This window comes from Diadema antillarum, unplaced genomic scaffold (assembly GCF_040938485.1).
Source record: "Diadema antillarum isolate AM-2024a unplaced genomic scaffold, OU_Dant_1.0 seq00000720_RagTag, whole genome shotgun sequence".
NCBI classification, from domain to species: domain Eukaryota; kingdom Metazoa; phylum Echinodermata; class Echinoidea; order Diadematoida; family Diadematidae; genus Diadema; species Diadema antillarum.
Window position 1 is genome coordinate 2328706 of NW_027271624.1, and position 21544 is coordinate 2350249.

At 38.5% G+C, this 21544-nt stretch overlaps 1 pseudogene; it reads right to left on the reverse strand.

Annotated features, from left to right (window-relative positions):
• Positions 1–4497: 4497 nt before the first annotated feature.
• LOC139738057 (uncharacterized) lies at positions 4498–10893 on the reverse strand (annotated as a pseudogene).
• Positions 10894–21544: the final 10651 nt, after the last annotated feature.

The window sequence follows — 21544 nt, forward strand, 5'->3', positions numbered from 1 at the left end:
CCGTGTAAACACATGATAAAGACAACAACTTCCAGCATTTCATATGGTTGTCACTTTGTAAGATTCTAAACGTACCACTTTCTTATTATTATTGGTGTTTTTGTTTGTTTGTTGTTGTTTTTTTTTTTTTTGGGGGGGGGGGGAAGAACTATTCTGGGTGCTTCTATCAATGTTTGGCATGTTTACTGGACAACATCTGAAGGGTGATTATAAGCATGGTATTGTATCCTATGCTAATAAGGAACACATAGAAATAAACTCCACTATTTGCATCTTCACCAAAAATCATAAAACACATCGGTTCACATGTGGCATTTACATGTCAAGAAATTGGTCCCAAATGTATGGAATTACCCAGTTACCTTGCATTAGTCTTTGCAGTGCATGTCAATGGATGTTTTTGATTTAGAACGGATTGCAGTACTATCGTTTAGACTAACTCTTCCAATCAAAAAAAAAAAAAAAAGAAAAGAAAAAGATACAGGCATAAGCTAGCCCTCTATGAGCCTACACTATGTTTAATATCGGAAATATCAAATTAAAACACAAGCGACAGGAAGATGGATAATATAAAGTTACCGTAGGACCTATCTAGTCTTCTGTCAGATTTTTAAGCAGGAGCTCGGAGAAGGCCGCGTGAGTACAGGGACCCGTCAGTTTAGTCTACTTCGGGTATGAAAACCATGCAAGCGAACGCTGAGGCCTGAGGAGTGTAACATTAGGGCTAGGCCTAACCAATTAGAAATAGAAGAATCAAGTTCAAGTTCAAGTTTATTTAACCAATTCATTAAACATGTGACATTTTTACAAAAGGATACAGCATTAAGAATAATGAATGGTTTGGGACCCCCAAAAATCGACTACTACTAGTCTAGTTGTACTCGTACTGAATGGTATGAAACTCTACTAGTTATGGTAGCTCTACTACACATCGACCACCCTTTTTTAAACCGACCACATAGTATTGGCGCACAGAACGCTTATAGTAGGCCATACCGGTTCGCACTGCACTGCGCGCAGCTACAGAGCACATAAAAATGGATTGGCTTTTGTCTTTGACTGTTGATGAGGATGTGTGGAAAAACGCGAAAATTCACTGTTCATAAATGGTTTGAATCAAGGACAAAATTTAGAATGAATACTTAACCGAACCTCAATGTAATTTCTATGGAAGTTTCTAAAAAGCTTCGTACAATGTACAACACGGTGTTCAATACAACTCGGTTTATGTGCATTGTCAATACAATTTAACAGCGGTCGATCTAAAAAAGGAGCGGCACCGCGGTGTGGGGAGCTGAAAAGAGGCCACTCAAGTTCGACGGCGATATTTTTGCACTGAAACTTCGAATTGAAAAGGGAACAACAACATTTGATAGTGCTGGATTTTCTCAATCACGTAGGTCAAGTTTTGACGTGAATTTCAGTGTTAAATATTCTTATCAAGCAAATAAAAATTAGGCGGTCGAGGAGTAGTAGGACCAACCATACAACTGTAAACGCATAGGACTAAGCGCATACGCGTAGTCGTAAAAATCGAATATGCCTCACTTGACCAAGAATAATGAGGAAACAGGCAAGAAATTCAAATAACTTTAGTTTTCTTCAAAAATACTATCCTTAACATTAAAACCCATATTTACCTTTCTTGAAAATCCGTTACAGATGTTTCTAGAACACATTTTCGTTGTTTTGACGGTAAATAAGCCGTAGCCTATACTATCGGTCGACTACAGTGTGTAAAGAGGTCGTTACGTGATATTTTTGACGCTTTTTATAGCCTTTATTCAGACCAATCAACATTGTTACATTGTAGTGACACAAAATATCTATATTACACTGTTTGACGGACAACAAAAAGGTTTTGTACAAAATATAGATTAAACGTTAATAAATTGTACACACTTGACATGATTCAGTCACCAGTCTGAATAAAGATTTTATCTAAAACAAATACAAGAAACATGAGAGGTGATGGAATTACAAAATCTTTAAAATGTGATCTATTCACCAGTTATGAACATCATGAGAACTAATATCTCTCTGGGTCTTAGGTAAGTGGAGATTCATAACCAGATAATATTTGATTCAGCTTTAATAATGACGATCAGAGAAAAAGAACCAGTATATCGAGCGGGCAAAGCAAAACACAGGATATTCAATTCATTTTAAATAGATTGAGACTGAGGTAAATACAAAAGATATTATGTCTTAACAGGATGCAATAATCAAACCCGGTATTTCATGAAGTATAATTTTCCCATTTCGCGTAGTGTAATGTCAATTTATCCCGTACAGTTGCTTTTTCATATTCAGACTGTTTTGAGGTGGCGATTGCCCTAGATATTTCTTTACAGGTTGGAACTCTTCCACTTTTACGGTTAGCATAAATCATATGCTTAATCAAAATTAACACATGATTCAACAAAGCATCGAGTTTGATATTTTCCCTAAATCCAAGTAAAACATCAAGCCAATTTATACCAACAAACTGAGGAAATTTTAGTTTATTTCCTACCTCGTTCCATATTCGATAAACTAAAGGACAGTCATAAAATATATGATAATATGTTTCAACCTCTTCCCTACAAAAGGAGCACAGATTTGATTGTGTTATTCCAAAGTGGTGAAGTTTATCATTACAAAAAATAACATTGTGCAGAAGCTTATATTGGAATTCTCTCAGCTTCCAGTCTAGTGTTGAAATTCTAGGGATAGAAAAACAAACTGCAGTAGCCGATCTATCCATGTTTAATTCTAATACTTCTGGGTGTTTTGAAAGAAAAGAATCTTCAATGGTACCAATAAAGATATTGTTAATCATTTTTGAAGATACTGATACTAGGGGGTACACTTTTTTGTTTATATTAAGACTAATTTCAAAAACATCAGCAGGGTTATCACTCAAAATATGATCCCTCACGTTACCTGTTCTCACCACCTTCCATTCTGCTGGAAACTTATCATACAATTCATAAAGAGAAATTAAATCGTCTGCATTTAAGCCCTTTCTAATAAAATGAGCCCCTGGTCTAATTTTTCCACCAGCGTCAATGACATGTTTAACTTGAAAAACATTACAAGTGTGTTGTACCGGTGTTGTGTTGTACCAGTATGTCGCCAGCTACAGTCGCTAGCGCTAGGTGGTATCTCACTGAGCGGTGAACGTTTGCGAACGTGAGGAATTTGGGATTTCGCCAGGGTTCGTAAAGGGTTGCAAAACTCTAAAAAGGTTCGTAAACACTTGCAAGACAGTTCGCAAACGGTTTTTATTTTCGCAAGCAGTTTTTCTTGTCGCAATTTATATTTTGCGAATTTATATTTTTGCTTACAGTTGCAAACATTCGCGAAACACTCGTAAGAATTCGCAAACGGTCGTAATACGTTGTCGCTAACATTTTTATTCGATTCGCCACTGCTAGCGAACAAGTAACCATATGGTTCCTATATAAAAGCTTCTGAAACAGGCAAGGTTCCACTCTAAGAAAGTTCTTGAAGCTCTTGACATCTCCATCATGTAATTGTTGCAAAAGCTTTTCATATTGACCTATGTCTGTCCTTTGCAACAACCACTCTCTGACCCAAACAGTCTTTCTTTTCTTCTTCCTTTCTTGTTTTTCTTCATCTTCTTTCTCTTAAGCGAGGTTCCCACTATCACGATTTGCGCCACGATTGAAATCGTGGTCTTAATTGTGAAGCAATCGTGGTGATCTTATCAGATCGTATCAAATCGTATCAGATCTTAAGGGCAATCGTGACAATCGCGTTAATCATAATAGAACATTTTTGGACGGTTCAAAATTTGCTACGATTGACACGAATCGCATCAGATTGTCTTAGATCGTATCAAAACGCAGCAAATCTTAACTTATCGTGCTTCTTAATCGTGTTAATCGGGATCGACTTTTTCACTTTCCTTGTGCTTATTTTTTTCCCCTTATTTTACTCGCAAATCGTATATATCGTATATATAAGGGAGGGGTGGCACAATGAAATATAAAAAAAATAACGACATCACTGAAACATCCTCCAGAAGTAGAATGTTTCACATACCCCACAAAGTAACTTTTGTAACTTTTGAAAAGTGACCATTGTCGTGGATGTTTGATAGGTCACTCGTGCATGACTGTAAAGATCACTGTCATTATTTCTCACATAGAAGTTAGGCAATAAGTGTAGCAATACCCCTGCGAAATAATTTTGCTTGATTTTTTGTTGTTGTTAAAAAGTGACTTTATTTTAGGGAAGTTACCTTTCTGTTGTGTGTGTATATCGGTTTTGTTAAACACTGTTAATCGGGTAAGAAACGCTCTGCCCAAGCCTACCCGATTATGCGGAGAGTATAGGGCCTACTGTATTTGCCTCCTCAATGTCTATGGCAGATTTGTTTGGGAAGAGTATTTGAGTGATGTCATCTTGGTTCGCTTTTTAGATGGCATGCTTTCCCAAGTCATATTCTAGGATTCGAGTGCGGAACTGATACTGCTTACGCAGAACATTTCATGCGTTTGTTTTCGACATTTCTCCAAGTGCTCCAAGAGCAGCCTTCTTGGTCTCCCACGGGCCATGTTCTGTGACAGTTTCGATAATTCCCTCTATCCTGTCCCGCTCTTTACCCTCTTTCTCTGAGATTTTTGTTGCTTTTCTCGTACTCTCTTTTTCAGATTTTCTTGGTAACAAAGTTTTTGTCTCTTGTCTCGTTCTCTTTTCTTTGCTCCCTCAGTGATGGCCCTCTCTATCATTTTTCTTTTCTCATTTTGAGTTTTACTCTCCAGCCATTTTTTGGTTTTATGGCTTTGAAAATTACCTTTGACTCTACTTTGTATACCTACTGAAATGATTGGGGCTTTGAGCAGTTGTGAATCTCTCATTCAAAAATTGCGTTCACCGCTAATGTTGTGTGCGACGCATGAAGATGACGCTTCTTGAAGATCTGGAGAGGGATCCCAGAATTCTCCTCCAGGAAGTTGACTGGACAGTTGCCTGTTGATAACATCTAAAATGGATCTGGTGAGAACTTGAAGTATTGCAAGAACTTGTTCTTTCTCTTCCGGAGGAACACCAAAGACAGCTTTCGTCATTGGATGAATGGTATCTTCGAAGATGGTCTTCTCTTCTTGAAGTATTCCTTGAGGGTCCTTTACCCATCTTTGTAGACACTGCTTTGCCGTTGCATACTGGAGTTCATTTCAAGAATATTCATGTTTTCATTGACAAGATTTAGCCAAGGACCTGCAACAATCTTGTCTATGATCACTAGACATCGCAGATGTAATTGAGTATATGAATATAAGAACGACCCAAGTCCATGGAAGACCATTTCGAGTAAACTAAAAAAAAAGAAAAGAATTATTATCTTTTTTATGTCCAATAATATTCTATTTAACTGTGATGGGAAGGCAACATTGTATATACAAATTAGGACATATGACAATTAATATTTACATTAGTTGTGGAGAGGCCATTTTGTGTGGTGGACTTGGGTCGTTCTTTGATTCATATACATGATATTCTGCTATAGAGATGAGAGAAGGATGAGAGAGGGCGCTATAATATGAATGTAAGAATGACCCAAGTCCTTCATTCTTACATTGATATAAGATTTAACTCATTCATTTCAGGCACTTCTGGGGGTAATTAGGATTTATCATTTATACACAAGATGAGTCCATGCATAAGCTACAATTTCCCACGTCAAACTGAATTTGGCCAAAAATTGGACTTGGGTCATTCTTATATTCAGGTCTTCAATTGATTTTGCGAATTCCGGGCATTGACGAAGGCCCTGTGCAGATCATTGGAAGGTTTTTGGACTTTCTTGAAATATTGAACGGTGCATCCACCAATGAAAAAAAGAATGCTAGCAATAAGAAAAACAATATTAAAACTGTTACCAACAAATCGTGGAAGTGAGGATGGCAGGCCTTGGTCATGGCGGAAAGAGCGCAGAGTGGTTCCCTCACCACAGCCCTTCTTGGTAATTCGTGGAACAACTTGGATGCTGAGCGCGTATTTAAGTGCTTGGGCATTGCACTCATTCCTCCGATTACTAGTAAATGGCATTGGCGTGTTTGTTTCCTGATGCTCACCAAGTTTATTGAGAGCAGCGCAGGCCTCCTTCGCAAAGGTGTCTTTGGGATGCATTCCGCAACGGAAAGAGTTGATATTTTTGATGTTGTCTCTTCCAGTATCCTATCCACAGCAGCATTGGTTGCACATCTGTCAGTCATTGTGTTTTCAACAGACTGCATGAGGTCTTCACGAATGGCACTACACGATGACTGGATCGAATCCACATATTCCTTAGATGTCCCTCCAACCTGCTGGGTTATGCCCGTTACGTGATGGTGCAGGTATTTCAACCTCCGTTAGGTGGCCAAGCCGTCCTTTTGTAGTCCCATCATATTTTACTGTTAACGAGCCCTCACCTTCAACCCCCTCTCTTACCTGTTCACGGCTGAGAGATTTCATATCTCCTCCTGATCTACCCTGGGTAGCCCTAGAAGGCAGACACCTGATATCCCTACCGTGCAGGGTCTCAGAAACAACCCTTATTGCATCACTGACTCTTTCTTCAGAGACACCCAAATCCTGTGAAGAAAAAAAAAAAAACTTTTTGGTGTGTGTTTTTTTTAGCACGATCCGCCATACTAAGAGTGGCAAAACTTCAGTACAGTGCGAATTGCTTGTATATTTTTGCAATGTACCGTTGCGTTGACAACCGGGGTTGACTATTTACTTTCAAGTCTCCCACATCTTTCGAGACCATATTGACCTCTGGCATGCGGTTCTGAAGTTACATGTATGCAACATTTTGTACTTGCATGTCACACGAAAGATCGCTCAAATTCGTGGTTTCATGTACAATTTCAATACAAATTGTGTTTTCAACCACAATTCATAACTTTGTGATTATTTCTAACTTTTACTGGTTGAAATTAACTAATTTTATGCTGTTTCTGATTGCAAAAATGTCCTCAATAAATTTCTTTGAAAAAAAGAAAAATAACAGGTAAAAAAACAAAGGAATACCTAAGAAATTCACGAAATGATAAAGTACATAAGAAGTTAATTCTGTTATGGCACTTTTTTGGTAGATAATTGTTAGAAATGTCCCAACAAATTCTTTTCACCATATATAGATTAACATTCTGCGAGCTATCTTATGTTAGTTATACACAAAGAAAATGATTTTATGAATAAAATATGCATAATTTAGAAATAGAAAAAAAAATATATTTTTCAAAGACATAACAATACAAACTTGTAGTAAAGCTCTATGAGTATGCAAGTTTTTGCAACGATTCCGTGATCTGCAGTCAAGATCTAAAGGGGGCCATAATGCCCCCCCCCCCCCCGTTTTTACTAGACCAGAAATCAGAAATAGCCCGGTTAGGGTTAAACAACCTCTTCACGACACTTGCTTACCGAGAAAGTGTTGTTAACAGCAAAAGAAAGTTTATGTGAATGCATGGTTTAATGAAACTTCATAAAGATTTTTTTTGGGGGGTTGGGTACTAAATAAGTTGGTAGTCCCAAGTCAGCTTTTTATGCCGTCACCACATTAGCCTATTCACCCAGAAACGACACTTTCTTGGTGAGCAAGTGTCGTGAAGAGGCTTCGTTGTGCTTTACAAAGCGGTCGGTGAAAAGCCGACCATGGTGATACAGGAGAGTTTTGATGAAAAGTCCCGAAATTTTCTTGACCAGTAGATTGTCTTAACTTTCCAGGTTCTGCTCAAAGAAATGGTCTGCAAGGTCCATAAACACAGGTCTCTAACTGAAGACATAACCTCTCCTTGGACCTCATCAATAATTTTTTTTTTGATGTTTTCAAAGGTCCATGGCTTATGATAATACCAAGGCCTTCCTGCATAGTATGAAAGAGAAGCAAAAAGGACACATGAAATATTGCTTATAAACGACATAACAGGGCCTAGAAATCCACAATTACGTCGTTCCCAGAAAACAAATTAAGTCTCCTAAACAAATCTGAAAATGATAATTAAAAAGATAATAATTAAAAGATTCTACAGATAATTACAGCCTCAGAATGATGTTTTTTTTTTTTTTTTACTTTCAAAGGCCTAAAATCTAGGAGCTTCTGTGGGCAATACCACTTAGACCCCTGCCAGGACTTCGCCTCTGGACCCCACCCATTAAGTGTGAGCGCTAAGACACTCGCAATGCACACTTCCGTCACAAATCTCACTGAAAATTTTAAGTAACAGAGTTTATGCTCCCAAACAGGATATATTTTTTCTATGCCCTGCAACAGAAAACATAAAATTTAATTTCTGCAAAAATAAATGAAATACTGGCAATACAATTTTCTCTCAAATCACTGAAATATTCAAATTTGATAACAGAAAACTAATCTAAAGAAAGCAAGAAGTAACAAATTAAAAAATACAAATATGAACAGGTAGAGTCTAAGAGGAAGAAAACAGGGAAACAATCCTCAGGAAAAGTTATGTATCAATTTAATGTAGCAGCTCTACCTGCTAGAGATAAAGAAATCTGTTTTAGACTCCTTTTCCCTGCTTATTAAAATTTGGATAGTTTTTAGGTCAAGAAATACCATTCTGATTTTTAACCAGCACATCAATGATGTGATGTTATGATATCCACCATCAAAATTCACGCAATTCTAAATTTTGTGATTTTTTTAAATATAAATCTTGCATAAATTAAGAAAATACCACACACAATATTTAAAATTAAGTGTAGACGTTTAGTGTACATGAACTAACACACAGCAGTTTAGGACCAATGAAATGACCATATCATAAAACAGGGTTTTGTTGGACATGGCCTCTTTGTATAAAAGTTCCAGTGTACCTTACATTTACGTACTTATACCTCTGTTACCACTCTGTTACTAGTCTGTGAAAGGTGATTTCTGGGTCCGAGAGCGAATAAGGAAAATTGCCATGCTCTGGACTGGTAGCGATCAGAAGGTAAACATGACTGAAATTAAATAGAAATCATGCTTAATGTTCAGCAGCCTCATGGTTGAAATAAAAAAAAAAAAATGGCAGCCAACTTGAACTGTGTACAACATTCTGACAGTGAGGTATCTAGATCTATTTCAAGGAACTTACTTGTGAAAGATTATGCCATTTCCCTTTGTGAAACGGTTCTGGCAGCCGAAGGCAATACACAATTTTGGCATTATTATCCTGTAACGAGGAAAAGACGAATCAAAGCAGACAATAAAAACAATCACAAACGGAAGCAGTGAATTGATCAGCTCACATTTATCAACACATTTATAATTAAAATTCATAGATGTCGACCCTGTGCGAAGGAACATGGGAACTCAGCCCGATCGAGAGAGCAGCACGTAAATTAGCGTAACCTACCCATGACTCGACCACTTAGTTAAGGCAATTCATTTCATCTTCACTCTTTTAAGGCAGCCTCTAAGGCCTAATGTACGCTAACGTTAAGGTACCCACTGAGCATGCAAGTTGCCTTGGAAACAAATTCTAAAGATCATGAAAGCATAATGACAACTTCCGCGCAGCCATTAGCATTGTGTGTGTACTCACACACTCGCTATAACACAGGAAATGCAAGTAGAATCAGGTACATTTTTGTAATGATTTATTCATATCTCCCCATTGCGTGGATATTTTCCAAAAAGGCATGCGTTTTCTGAAAGTTTATTTCATTATCTTTTGAATGGTATACATTCTATTCCATACAATAAAAAATCCAGTGATCATTTTTTCTTCAAAGATGTCTGGTCTGGTCATTATGTCTATGGGAAATGAGGAAAATCATGAATATTTTGCCACCAGTCAGCCACCTGCGCATGAAAAGGCTGCATCAAATGTCGGACAGTAGTTTGCCCTTCACATCGGCTGATCTTCGTCCGAGCTTATCGGCCATATCAGTAGCAAGGTGGATCGCCTACAAAAAGAAACGAAAAAGACGAGACCAATTAAGAATATGCCATCTGATATATTTCCATGTAGTCATACTGTGTGTAGCATTATGTGTGCGTGACATAAAACATCAGTCATACCTTTAACGTACATTGAATAAACACCGTGGTCAATTTTACCAAGACCGCAGTTGCATGGAGATCAATACAGCTGGATTTACTTTTACCCCGTTGACTGGTAGTTTCTAAATGGTGTACGTTACGCCAATGGGTGATATGGCTGGTAAAATATTCCGTGTAAATTTTACCAGGATTTTTTATGTATTTACTTATTTTATTTTATTTTTTTTTAGCCAGGCATATCACCCATCGGCGTAACGTGCACCATTAACCAGGCAACGAGTTAGATTAACACCAGTTGTGTTGATCTCTACGCAACTTCGATCTTGGCGGAATTTACCACGGTGATTTTTTCAGTGTAAATTTTTCACCAAAAAAAAAAATAATCTGAAAATGTCCATTTTCACTTTCTTGTCGGGAAGGTACGTTCTTGCATAGCTGGGGGTCAACCATTATTATGGCCTCTCATCCAAGGGAAACGACTTACCAGCTAGGGCTCGGCAACGCGGGCACCTTGCCAGGTCGAATCTTTCTCATTTGTTCGAGGTAGTCATTCTTGATCTTGTGTTGTTAGGATTCTGGCCGTACTTCTCCCTCAATAGGTAATTTCCTGCCAGGTGGTATGAATTCTTGTGGGAAGAATGCCTCTGTAACTTCACGGGTGACACCTCACCGAACCTCACGAGGGGTTTATCCATAACCATTTGACGGTGCTCTCTGTGTGGCTCCTGTCCTGCCGCAGGTCCAATAGCTTCATCTAACGGGCCATCTTCAATCGATTCATCATTGGGGATCGATGGCATCTCGATGCACTTCTGCTGCCACAACTCTGCGAGCGCCGTGTTTTTCACGGTCTTGTTCTCGATGTACTTCTGCTGACACATCAGCGCTGTGGCTTCACGGTCTCGTTCTTCCGGTACTGTGGCATCCGCCACTTGGGTTGCATCATGTACGCAGGAGGAGCAGTAATGTCAACATCTGTTGAAGGAATCAGTCGTGATCTTACAAGTTGTTCCCAATTGCATTGGGATTGTAAAGGTAGATCCCACACTTCTTGAATCCTCTCTTGATGATATGTAGGGTCATGGATTGCTCAAATTGCGTCTTGAGGATCCTCGGAAACTCCTTCGGAATCCAGAATGACCCACGAAGTTTTATGAAACGCCCGATGTGACTCTTGAGGGATTTGTACACAAAGACATCTAGAGGTTGCCACAGATGCGTTGTGTGTAGTACCGCAGTTCCAGAAAGATCATGCTCTTCAATTGCCTTCAGAACGAGGAGTGGGTCATGGTGCGATGCGTGTCCATCTTGAAAGAGCAGGACTGGGTCTTTTCTACTCCTGTCTTGTGGGCAGTATGTCAAGAAGACTTTCTGGAACCAACCTCTCATGAGCTCACCATCGATGAAGCCGGTCTCCGACTTTGAGTAAGCACAGCCGTGTGGCCCATCTCGAGTGTGGTTCCCTCCGGGAAAAGCATCCTTAAAAATGATGTTGGGTGGCATTACCAACCCAGCAGCCGAAACACAACACATTATGGAAACATGTTGACTTCCCGCCACTGTCGAGGAGTGTGCATGACGCTGTCGTACAAGTATCACCACTTTCTGCGTCGACTTTCAAATCAATCATTTTCTCGTCGCAATTTAAGATGCGTTCCGGTGTGGTCATCAGTCCATACGGCTCCATCATACCTTTAAGCAGTCTATATTAGAGCATTAGGTGTGTAGTAATCCAGTTTTAATCTGGGTTTGTCCCCGATATCAGAGGTGACCGGATTATCTCACTCTTACAGCAAGGTGTCAGGATTTATTGGATCTTGGTTTTCTATGGGGACCATGCCCTTGCTTACCCTTAACCTCATGCAGTTTCTAGACTGTGAGGCCTCTACCACGATTTTTAAGAAATGTGAAAAACTAGTTCAGGGACGCTACTCTCAGAGACATCTTACAAAGCCCCATATCCTATTTGTGGTTTTACCAATATGCAACCTGGTATGGTAAGGCTACTGAAACCCCCACCACATTTAAATATAGGGATAACAAGTAGACAAAAGAATGTTATTGATGGAAAATAAATAATTACGAAGGTATTAGGTGTGTTACATATTAGAAAAGGTATAATCACATGCACTTTCTTTATGGAGAGATGACTTACGTAACCGTCTCTCTTCCCTCTCTGACTAATATATTAGTATATAGTATGTTAAGTTATATACAGATTTGATACTTCAAACTTGATGTTGGTATTGTATTGTTATGTGTTTATTTGTATGTATGTGTTCATGCAGGGCCTCCAAGAACAACAGTGTTTAACCCACTAATGGAGCCACGCTGTGAAAATAAAACATATAAATAAATAAATAAATAACTTGCCAGAGTGCCCTCAGCCTTCGACCTCTTCTCAGAATCCACCCAGAACGTCGCCGCCCTTTCATAGTCCAGGAGGCCGTCGAGTTCCCTCCCCCCCCCCCCCCCCCCCCCTGCAGAGTCCAGACATCAGTATCTTTGTAACTTGGGCTCCATGTTGTTGGGTGTTTTCATGGCTCTTGGAGCCCAGTCGAGAAGACAGGAATTTCTTAAATATCTCTATGTAGTGTTCTGAGGAATAACAGGGAAAAAAAAATCATCCTTCTCTGGAGCATTGCAAAGATTAATATAATCTTGTAAGAACTTAATAAAATTGATGTGCCATTTTACACCCACACCCAGTGGTTAATCTAGATAGTTTGGATAAATTGATACAGATCTTCTATGGTTAACAAAGTGTTGTATGTGCTGTTTATATTGAGCATTACATCACTCAAAATCGTATGAGAATTGATGAGGTTGCTATTCTTGCAGGTTTTGGGTTTTTGTTTTTGTTTTTTTTTTTGCTGTACTTATTTCAATCAGTCAGACCTTGTTTTGCAAATTGTTAAACTTCATGTATATATATAGAGAGAGAAATTATAACATAAAAGAGAGAAAGAAATGCAATCAGAATACACATGTTTTACTAAGCAACTTCAAAGCAACTTCTGGCTTCGACAACACTTTTACATTCTATCTTTGAATTAAGCATGTATCAGTAAACAAAAAGGCTTTGATTTTGCACCAAACAACAGTAACACGACTAATGTAATTGTACAATATTCAGCTTACAAATGAATATAGATGCATGGATTATTATGTAAAATCAGATTGTGACTTTTTGACTTACTTCATTAATGTGTCAAACCATTATTGAAATGATATACGAATCATAATGGAAAAAAGTTTTTGGCAGACATTTTCTTATTTATTATACTGATATAGCCTAACTGAGACACATCCTTTGCTTTTGATGATTAATTATGTAATCATGCTGTAATAAATTGTTACGCATCAGGTTGGAGCAAAAGACTGCGACACCCTGTTGCTAAATCAGTTGACTTTAACAAAGACTTTTGTAAGCTCATACTTTCTCTATGAAGGTCTTGTGAAAGATACAAACATGTATGATCTAATTCTCAAAGGTTCGAATAAAAGTCTGCACCATCCTATTGCTAAATCTGTGGAAATTAAACTTGCCTTCACAAAGGCAGAAGTTTTCATACATTCGCTTGGATGTGTTACATAATAAAAAGACTACTGGTAAATACCATAGACTCAAACCAAAGGTACTGTAAAGAGCATACATCTTTTAAAGTTCTTAGACACTAATTTTCTTTTTTTTTTAGCTCTAAAGCATGTTCTAAATAGTTTAGTTAGTGAAGCAGCCTATGCATATAAATGAAACTCATTGAATAGAGAAAAAAAAAATCAGTCAGAAGTTCCAGTAATATTTTGTAATTTAAAGCCCCAGTATAGTGTACTGTTGGAAATGGTAAAAAATGAAATTCTCTGAAATTGTGTTTTAGGTAGTCCTATATGATCTTTCAATGCCCTGAAAATTGTATGCTCTAAAACTCTTTCATTTTCCATAGGTAATGTAGGCCTACCTACCGCTACATGTGCTCCATTAAATGTCACAATTTGTCCCTATTAACAATTTTCAGTGGGTTTGATGTTGTCTTCTGATGTCTGGGGTGACATTAGAATACTTTCTGAACGACTGACGAAAAAATTTGTCTAATTTACCAAAACTATACTTGGGCTTTAAACAATTGTTTCTTAAATAACTCAAAACCTTTGTTTCACCAAAGCCAATTGCCTCAACTGAATTGTACACTTTTACAATCCCTACTTGTTGTCATTGAAGTATAACCTTCATTTGCAACCATATTTGATGGCATATACCCCAGTTAAGTCACATTCCAACATTAGGAATTTGGGTATACCACAAATAATTACAATTTTCTAGGGCTACATTGCTAATGGCTGTTGATTTGTTCACAAAATACCTTTTACACATTATCCCCTTAATCGATTAAGCACTAATATGTGGATTGATCATGACAATAAACTGTTTGCTTTTAAAATAGCGCAATTCTTTTTTGAAGTAAACAATGTATGTAAGCAGGAGTGCTGCCATATCACTGCAATATGTTGAGGCATCCATTCACACAGCTTTTTAGATATCTTAATTTTATATCGCAGCGATTATGGTGTTGGTGGGCCTTTAAAACATTTTGATTGTCTTTTGATATAAGCCTGAACTAATTTTGAGCTTGCTTTATTATCTGAACCACAAAACAGGTTTGCATAATGAATTATTTGCTTGTTTTTTTTTTCTCGAAACTTTAAATATGCCAAAGCTTACAGACCAGACCTACTAGACCTCAACTGACTTAAAAAGGCAAGCCATTACAGCTCTACAGAAAAAAGCTCTTTATTAAAGTTAATACGCCTGAAGGCATACAAAAACTAGAATCTAATTCTCACCTGTCACATAATTCTCCTTCACAAAATGTTCACTGCACAAAATGATGGTATTTACCAGGCTTGAAATTGTCTCTGCTGATCTTCCCCATCCACTGCTTCAGCAATGCTGGCTTGCTGAGAGGCAGCCTGAAAAGGGAAATCCAGATCAAAAGAAATTAATTATTCATCTGTATACATCTCATACAAATACACTCTAATCTATTCCAGCACTACTAACAATACATGAAGATGGTCCCAAGTGCTTATAAAAGCTATTTAAAAGAACAATGGTTGGGCTCTTGAACTGATTAGTCTCACCTCCATGTGTCATGTGTCTAGCCCCATGGCATATTAATCAAGGGCCATTTCATAATTATGACAGAATCTTATTCTTCCCAGAATTTGTTTTCTATTTTCTCAAAATAAAAATATAGATAAGTAAACTAGCAACATTTCTCAAGCTATCATTTTTTATATTGATGAAGTAGTTCCCTCTGCAAGGTTTTGGTAAAATTGTGGTTACCATGGCAACGCACTGTCCGATGAACACACACAAAAAAAAAAACATGTCTTGCACATCTATACCTCAATATCATCATTTACCCTAAGTTTCATTTAAATTGCTTCAAAACTTAGAAGGAGTTCACGACGCAAGATTTTGCATCAGACCGACCGACCGCCCGACCAACATCACGGTGATTCCTATATACCCCCTTCACACTAAGTGTGGTGGGGGTATAAATACAGGTATCATTAACTTAATCTTGATTTCAACACTACTTTAAGATCAATAAATATCTGCCTGACACCAAAGAGGACTCGACATCACCATGACATGGTTGTCTTGGATGGAATTCACAATACATGCCAGGGATCTTGGATGGAAAAAAGATCACCAGCCAAGGATCTTGGATGGAGTACAGATCACCATGTCACGGATCTTGGATGGAGAAATGATTGCATTCAAGGGATCTTGCTTTGGGTAAGGAACAGGTCAGATGTCATCATTCTTTTATACAAGCCTATTACTGCAGTACCTGTAACTGAAATTGAACTAATAAAAACGTATATAAGAAATAATTGAAGAAAGACTATAGAAAACAAAGTAAAAAATTCATTCAACATGAAGGAATAAGATTTGAAGATTTCTGATGCCTAGTGAAAATGAAGTTCTTTGTGTTATCCAATACCCACAAAATTGCCGAAATACTTCTATTGAAAACTTTTCAGAATGTTTGGAACAGAGAAAATTCGGGTGTTCAAGCAACCCTCATGAAGAAATTCATGGAAGAAAAAAGGAACCTATTCTGAATTTTAGGCCATTGAATACCGTGGAACCTCGTTATATAGACGTTAGATATAATATACCCTGATATAATGAAAAAAAAAAACCACCTTCATGTATAACAGCTTATTTTCATGGTCCCAAGGATGTTGTTATGAGGTTCGACTTTTGGTCAATACAAATGCTACTTGAAACCTATATACTGTGCCGTAACTCCACCCCACTGAAAATATAAATAGTGAAAAGTTCTTATCATGTTCGCTCGCAAAATAATTTTTCACTCTAAGGAAGATTATGACTTTTCTCTAATCATAAAAGTGAGCAGGGGAATGAAATTAAGACATTCATACTATGTTGAATTCATTGAATGACCACCCCCCTCCCCAATAAAAACTTTACAAAACAGTCAAAAATGTAAACTTATCTGAAACAAGGGGGCACTCAGTGTCACTTGCATGCCACATGTGCATCCAGAGCTTTTGTAATAGGCCCCCTGAGGGTGCAGGCCTCTGCAGGATTTTCAAAATCCCACCCCTAAACAAGAGGAGCACGTAAACGAGAGGTTCTTTTCCCTCTGAATCGCATCCCTTTTCCGGGGGATTGCCGGGCGAGAGGCGAGGGTATTGCCTCAAAAGTTGTCCTAAAAGTCTCGCAAGTACCCCCCCCCCCCTTTTTTTTGTGTGCAAATCTGTGAATTACCAGGTGAGAACAGCAAACACTAAAAAAGGCATTTTGCGGGCGATGTGGCAAATTTGGGGGCAAATTCTGTAGTTATATGTATGCTTTTGATGGGAACTTTTTCGTCTTGTCAGAAAATGATATACCTTTGTGACCTGCCCAGACCCCACAATGTATGCGTGGAAAAAAAAGAGACAAAAGACAAAAGAAACATTTTTTTGAGGATGCCCATGTGGTATACAAGTGATACTGAGTACCCCCGGTCTGAACAATTCGTTAGTCATTTGAAAAAAAAAAATCTTACAAAAAAAAAAATTAATCAAAAGCAGATGAAATCAATCAAAAAACTGTCATATACAAGGAAATGAAAGCAAATAGATATTCTAGCAATTTTCTGTTAATTTTAACAGAGTATGCTAAAGTGTTTTCTTGCATAACACTTTTCTACTCGATGAGGAGGTCACATTCTGCAGATTCAAAATAAAAAAAGGAATGTTTTTTTTTTTTTTTTGCATGGGGGTCACTCTCTATTAAGAAGCATTGTGGATATGTTATGAAAATGACTTAGTTTCAGTTTGTAACAGGTGATCCCACGTTAAAGTAAATTTACTTGTAATATCTTCTCGTCTTTGTGACCGTCAACAATGATGATGCATAAATTTTTTTTAAAAATCAAATAGAATATCTTATGCTCTCTAGTAGAATAATGTCAGCAAGAAATACACAATGCTCTGCTGGTGAAGGTCAGCTGTTTTGTTCTTGGGTGGATGAAGTTCAGTCGGGTCTCTCTCAGATGAGCAATCTCCAGCATACTGGATCTCAGATGAGGGACTGACACCAGGCTCGACCAGAGATGTACAACAGTCAGACGGCTCTCTCTCCGTGGTGGAGTGGTCAGCAGGCTCGACCAGATATGTACGACAGTCAGACGGCTCTCTCTCCATGATGAAGTGGTCAGCAGGCTCAACCAGAGATGTACGACAGTCAGATCTCCGTGGTGGAGTGGTCATCGGGCTCGACCAGAGATAAGTGGTGGTCAGGATGCTGGATTTCTGATGTGTGGTCGTCACCATGTTGGATCTCAGCTGTGTCTGGTTCAACAAGCTCGATCTTAGAAATATGCAGTGCAGAACTCTGATTGCAGTGCTTAGACTGAAGATCCATAGCTGACACTGCAATTGATGAAGAAGTGAGTGTTCAAAATGTTATTGGATTATTCTAAATTTTACTCTTTTTTTTCCCTTAATAGTAGGTATAATAATAGATATTTGAAAAAACACTTTATCATTTGAAACAATGGCATTAGACATACATAACTGTCTGGTATGGACATGATACAGAATCACTCAACAAAGACATCTAGGTCTGGTCAATGGACAGCCTGGTCGCAAGGTTTACATCTACCTTAGATCTGTTAAGATAGATACATAATTTTGGTGGTCTTACTGTATCAAAATTAAGTGGAATCACTTTAGCTTTCAATTTTTATCTTTTACTTAGAATTTCAGTGGGTGAGGTCTGACTTGTCTGCATTTCGGTTAAATGTTACACACACACACACACACACACACACACACAAATCTAACGTTACCTGTAATACAATTGTACTTGGAATATAGCCTGTATTGCAAGTGCATACCTTGAAAAGTCATTGGTTTCCCACGAGCAGGATAAGCAGAGATAAATTCTATCTACAATGATGAAAAAAAATAAATGAATTCTGCACTCTATTCTTACAAGCTAACTAGATCTAGATAGGCATTCAGAAAATAGAAAGTCTCTACTCTAGTGTCGTTACTTGTGCCAGTAGTGTTAACATTCAACAATTGACCCACCAAAAAGTTTTACTTAGTTCAGTTGCATATCTTCTCCTCGTTCTAGTTAACAGGGAGATTTACTGTGAGTTTTACAACGGGGAATGTGTAGTGATAGAAAAGTGGAATGATCATCTACATATATGCACATTAAAAGTATAAATCTGTTCGTTAGAATAAGAACTAGTGTCCCCACGGCACGGTAGAGGCTTACAAACACATATAATCGTGTGTGGGACTGAGCTAAAAAATAAGAGGAATGTTGGTTTGACGCAATACAGAAACATACATAGCATACAACAATTCAAAGTAAATCTTCTTCCACAGTGATCGTCTTGGAAGCCTTGGCCCGTTCTTTACATTCTTCATACCAAGGGCACCATACAGGTTCCTTGATTTTAGTTCCTTACTTTTGACTTTTGATTGTGCTTGTTCCAGTCTCTCTTCCAGACTTGTGTTGTTGTTTTTTTAATTTCCTGTCTTCCTCATTAATTCTCAAGAGCTCCAGACAGCTGTCATAGTGGTTTGGACTACTTTTTTCAGTGACATTTCTGGAAGCCTTTGAATATGGAGGCTGAAACTTCTCTTTTAGGAAACTGTCTATCTTCCTTTTTGCACCTTCCCGCTTGCCTCCTTTCTTTCATTTGTGCAACTTCTCCACAAATCTCCTACATGTTGTACCAGTACTTAGAGTTTCCTCTGGCACATTAAGCGAGGCGGCAAATTCCCTCACTCTTACCTTGTCCCCACTAGAGCCTTTCCAAAATTCCAATACCGACTCAGTGCTCATCGATTCTGCCATAGTGCTGTTGGGGGGAAAAGATTTTCCTAGATCAGGTGATCCTACACTGGTGTTTAATCAGTGTTAGATGAAATAAATGCAGCAGAGGTAAGGAAAATCTGTTTCTTTTTTATAACATAAAAGAAAAAAAGTAAAAAAGCGCACATATACATGTATATGGAAGTACCGCACACAGAAGAGAAACCTCTTGTGAATTTTTTTGAGGAAATATAAGAGCAATTTATGATGATTTTTCTTCTTTTTTTTAAATTTCATTAGAAGATAAAGAGCAAATCTCTAATTAATTTCTTAATTTTTTGACCTACAATAAGGGCAATCCCTGATAAATTTTCCACTTGAAATTTTGAGCAAAGGTAATTTTTGGTGAATTTATCTCTTGAATGCCTGCAATAAACAGGCAACGGCTGGGCAACAGCCATCACTGACTTTAATCTTTTGCTTTGAACTGGTCTCAGATAAATTTTAGTTGTTTTTACTTATAGACCCTAGAGTTTATAGAAAAGTAGGCCCTATATTCTATCTCAGTATTCAGATGTTTGCACTAAGTTATACTTAATGCTTGTTTTACCATCTTGGCTTTACAAAACTTTGGGCTGATAATGAAATAAATTGAAAATATGAAAGGGCAGATTTGGTGTATCACTTCTGTATAGATCTAGAAATCTACCTAGTCGTGGAGTGACATAAAACATCAGTCTTGCCTTTATCCCAGAATATGTATATCAAACCTATTTGCTGCCCAAACGATAATTTAAACAATTAGAACATAGAAATAGGATTAGGAAACCTACGTTAGATAAACAGTGATTAATTAACCCAGACCGGAGTTGCCACAACTGGTGTTTCCCTGTTCACTGGTAGTTTTAAATGGTGTAGGGGAACTACGTTACGCCAGTGCCAATGGAGGATATGCCTGGTAAAAACATTCCGTGTAAACCACTCTAAATTTTATCAGGAAATTTTTACCAGGCTTATCACCCATTGGCGTAACGTGCACCATCTTCTTCGCTCCTCTCCTCCTCGGGCTGATAAACATCTTCCTCGACTGTCAGATCCACATCCATGTCTTTATTTCTTCAATGGTATCTTCAGGCTGGGTGTCTTCAGTCTGGATTGCTGGCTGACTTATCCCCTTCTTCTTACTTTGCGTTTTCTTCTCTGCTTTTTTTTTTTTTTTTTTTTTTTTTTTGGTGGTGGTGGTCTTTGGCCTTTGTGCCTTTCCTTTCTTCTTTTCCTTCATTTTTTCTGCCTCTTCAATCTTTCTTTCGGTTCGAGGTAGTCATTCTTGGCTTCTTGTGTTGTAGGGATTCTGGCCGTACTTCTCCCTCAAACAGGTAATTTCCTGCCAGGTGGCATGAATTCTTCTGGGAAGAAGGCTTCTGCAACTTCGGGTGACACCAAACCGACCTTCACGAGGGGTTTATCCATAACCATTTGACGGTCCTGTCTGTGTGGCTCCTGTCCGGCCGCAGGTTGGGTAGCTTCATCTAACGGGATATCTTCAATCGATTCATCATCGGGGATCGATGGGATCTCGCTGCACTTCTGCTACCACAACTCTGCGAGCTCCGTGATCTCCTTCTTCCGGCACTGTGGCATCCGCCACTTGGGTTGCAGCATCGGCATAGGCCCTACCTGTACCCAGGAGGAGCAGGAATGTCAGCATTTGTGGGAGGAATCAGTCGCGATCGTACAAGTTCCCAATTGCATTGGGATTACAAAGGTAGATCCCACACTTCTAACTCCTTCGTGGGAATCCAGAGAGACCCACGAAGCGTCAGGCCGAGCTTGATGAAACGCCCGATGTGGCTCTTAAGGGATTTGTACACAAAGACATCTAGAGGTTGCCACAGATGCGTTGTGTGTAGTACCGCAGTTCCAGGAAGATCATGCTCTTGAATTGCCTTCAGAACGAGGAGTGGGTCATGGTGCGATGCGTGTCCATCTTGAAAGAGCAGGACTGGGTCTTTTCTACTCCTGTCTTGTGGGCAGTATGTCAAGAAGACTTTCTGGAACCAACCTCTCATGAGCTCACCATCGATGAAGCCGGTCCCCGACTTTGAGTAAACACAGCCGTGTGGCCCATCTCGAGTGTAGTTCCCTCCGGGAAAAGCATCCTTGAAAATGATGTT